This window comes from Nanorana parkeri, unplaced genomic scaffold (assembly GCF_000935625.1).
Source record: "Nanorana parkeri isolate BGI_ZX_2015 unplaced genomic scaffold, ASM93562v1 scaffold152, whole genome shotgun sequence".
Classification (NCBI taxonomy): domain Eukaryota; kingdom Metazoa; phylum Chordata; class Amphibia; order Anura; family Dicroglossidae; genus Nanorana; species Nanorana parkeri.
This window is the reverse complement of record NW_017306420.1, coordinates 1,120,208-1,124,012: the sequence shown is the minus strand read 5'-3', so window position 1 is coordinate 1,124,012 and position 3,805 is coordinate 1,120,208. Positions and strand designations below refer to the sequence as shown.

General features: G+C 39.4%; 1 long non-coding RNA gene across 1 annotated transcript in view; it reads left to right on the top strand.

Annotated features, from left to right (window-relative positions):
- The first annotated feature begins 899 nt into the window (after nucleotides 1-899).
- The window catches only part of LOC108785235, a 17,614-nt gene continuing 14,708 nt past the window's right edge, over nucleotides 900-3,805 (top strand). The window contains exon 1 of the long non-coding RNA XR_001941120.1: nucleotides 900-911. This is a non-coding gene — a long non-coding RNA (uncharacterized LOC108785235). The remainder of the gene's footprint in view (nucleotides 912-3,805) is intronic.

Below are 3,805 nucleotides of genomic sequence, written 5' to 3'. Positions count from 1 at the left end.
AAAAATAAGTCAAGGCAACTGGACTTGTGTATTTTTTTTCTTGAAGATGTTTCACTGGACATTTTCTCAATTCAGAATGACTTATACAAAAAATTATCTGGGAATAACTATGGTGAATGTTGCTCCAATCCACATATTCTGTCACAACCAGGTGTTGATTCCATTTGCATATTTGGAGCTAGGAGGTGTTATTAACCTGCCCAGAGAGGTGTTAAAACAGCATTGTATGTGGCAGACAATAGATGTCTCACACCCCCCCCCCTCTATTTAAGCTTGGCTTCTCCATTTTTACATAAGTGGCCTCTTTCACACCTCTTTTAAACCAGTCCTCCTCGCTGTCTAGGATGAGTACTTGACTGTCTTCAAAGGAGTGACCTTTTTTCTTTAGGTGTAGGCACACTGCTGAATCCTGACCAGAGGGTTTCGCTCTTCTATGCTGTGCCATACGCTGGTGTAGCTGCTGTTTTGTTTCACTGACATATAGTTCTGAGCACTCCTCACTGCACTGAACTGCATACACAATGTTGTTCATCTTGTTCATCAAAACTGGTCTAGTTTATAAAACTATGCCACTTTAAGAATACATTGACTATTTTACCAACAGGAACAGTTCGTAAGGCCTAAACATTGCAGAAAGGAGAAGTCTTGCAAGACCTGTGTACCTAAAAAAACAAGGCTGATGCAAGATCAAAGAAAAATATCACTGGTTCAAATTCTAGTTTTCATCTTTTGAACAAAATGGAATAATTTTGAATACAAAATTGATCTTTAGCCTAACCAATATTTCCACCTCATTCACAAGGTGAAAATGAAGGGAAAAAAGCACGAAAAAAGAAAACTAATGCAGATACCACATCTAAAGACTGGTAAGCTACAATATATTACTGTGTATCAGAGCTTTTCTATGCAATGTAGGCAAACCATGGTTAGTGGGAGGGCCTGGAGGGTGCAGTACATAACTTTCAAAAAATATCACAGCACCCTGCCTCAGTACTTCTATCTAGAGGTATCAGCACTGATGCAAGCAGTGGTCTGGCTCTTAGTAGGTGTTATACAAATATCATAATATCTTGATGGGTGGATGTCAGTCTGGAGGAGTGGGCACTTATAAGCTGGCTGTTTTTGCATGCAGACTGCCCTATGTAATGCTCACATGTGATGCTGAGCTTCCATGATTGAAACAACTGAAAAGCAATGAATAAAAGGGGTGGGTCAGGTACAGTGAGGATGCGGAGGAAAGTGCTAGATGATGGTGAATGTTATTCAGTCATGAAATGTGGCAGGCTCTATTTGACTTGGTGCAGCTTCTAATGCACAGTGTGAGAAGCTCACAGTGTCCAGTGAAATCAGAGTAAGCTATTTCAGTATGGAGCCTGCAACAATGTACAAGACTGGAGGTAAGACTGGAGTTCAGTTTTAACACATCAATAATGCATTGCAGATTTTTTGTTGAGTCTGTAAGGACAGCTGTAAAACTTAGCATTAGCTTGTGCACATTGACTACAATTGCTGAAAATCTAAAAAGCTGTACTGCACATATTTTGTATATATATATATATATATATATATAATCTCAGAAATGAAGATGAAAGAGAAATGAATGTTAATGAAACGAAAAGTAGAGGCCAAACTCCATAAAGTGCATTTTATGGAAATAGGAAAGAGACGGGCCAATAATTTCATTTCTAGAAGTTCTCCTAACTGTTGTAAACGTTGGCACATTATAGTGACTGCATTAAATGAACCCGTCACAAGAGGATTCTGAGAGGTTTACTCACATTAGTCCACAACCTCTGTTTAATAGAATAGAAGATTTTGGAAGTGTCATTGCTTTTACAGTTGATTTGCTGTTGTTTGCAGTAAGGCATTTGATAAATGGTCTTGTTCTTCGCTGTGCCAACATAATATCTTACTGTACCTCTTTGCTGATATCAGCGTAGCAGCTTACAGAAGGAAATACTTTCACTGTATACACAGAGGGAATGACCTAATATTGCAAACAGCTTCATTTGCATTTCTCTCTGCTACCAGCTTCGAGATAGCAAAGATGTTTTTCATCTATAAAATCAGATTGATAGTAAAAACATATACTGAAAATATCTACTGTGGTTTACGCAGAACTTTTTTTTTAGCACAAAATCAAAGCTTATATAGAAAGGCCGTACAAGAAGCAAGATAATGCAATAACTCCAAGCAAACAATTTGATGTTATATTACTCTTTAATGACTTACACACTGGGGTCTATTCACAAAGCTGCCGAGGGCAGCCGAGTGAATGACCTTTTTTGTATTTTTGAGCATGTACTGCTGGTGGTGCTGCCAATAAAGTGAACCTGTTGTTTTTGCAACGATCACATTGACATCAATTGCATTTGGTAGGAGTAAGTGAGATGGGAGCTAGAGAAGGTAAGTATACCACTGAATGCAAAGACACTATAATACCAGTGGATTACTAGTGACTGTGCCAGGCATTGTATTATTAAATTTATAATGTCAGGGACATTGTAACACCACTGGGTCACCGGGGACATTGCTGGGTATTGTAGAATTACATTGTTAATACCAGGCATTGCTGGGCATTATTACCAAGAGATAGCCACCCACATTGTTTGGAACTATTAACTGCTAGATAACCAGGGATATTACTGGCATTGGACAACTTGAGATCTGTAAGCGACTCTCTGTTCACTGCCATTATTATGTAATATATATAAAGAAAATATAAAAAATATCTCAAAAGAGCAACAGTCCACAACAGTGCGCAATACTGTTTAACAGCTCCCAATGGCTTTCCACACCTCTTGTGTGACTCTTACACACATCCCTCGTGTGTCACTGGCTCTCTCAGCCACTTTGGCTGTCTCTCATGTGCCTCCAGCACACATACAGCCACCTGGCTCCACTCCTCGGTGAAGTCCTCTACACTCCTGAACAGCGACCTTCCCTGTCTCCCAGGTGGAGTCCTGAATATTAGCCAGCACCCTTTCCATAAGGGCTGTACACAGGTGTGCAGTCATTGGGTGCTAGTCATTATTAAACCATGGACCCAGGAATGGAGATTTTATCCTCCCAATTCTCTTTGAAATCTCCCGGTTCCAGGATCCCCACTATAATCCAGAAAACGTGGAAAGAATTCCAAAGCCAGCTCATTCCTGGTAAAAGTACATGCTTCCTGGAACACCTCAGCCCCTCACTATGATACCACATTATATATGTATGTATGTAGCCATTTGACTTTGTGTATTATATAGTCATAAAGTTTTTATTTTTTTCATTTTGGAAGAAGTAGGGAAGTATTAAAACCTCTCTAAGGTTAATTTTGTTGTATGTGTATTAGGGAGATTTCTCTTTACTTTATGTCCCAGAAATGCAACAGGAAGTTCGAGGAAATCTCCCAGAGTGCAGGAAATTCCAGTTGTTTCCTGAATAGGTCCCCGTCCCTCTTGTTCTGGTGACAACTCTTTCTCACCTTCTATCTCAGTAACAAAGGACACCAGTACAAATAGAGAGAATAGAGAGGGTGAATCTCCCCAAAACAGGCATAGGCAGCAATAAAAAGTTGACAGAGGCTAACCCTTCCCTTCTCTATCCAAAATTTAAAAAATGTTTTTGCATTTACATACACTTTAAGCATGCCGCAGTCCAAATACATTTAGGTTAGTGCATGCCATAATCACCATTTAAAATGTGACATTGCATGCTGAGTGTGCTGTCATCACTGTGGTAAATTTGGCCCAAACTACTAGACACATTACCATCACTAAATGAAGCTGTAAAGGTTACAGAGACCATAAAATAATGCATG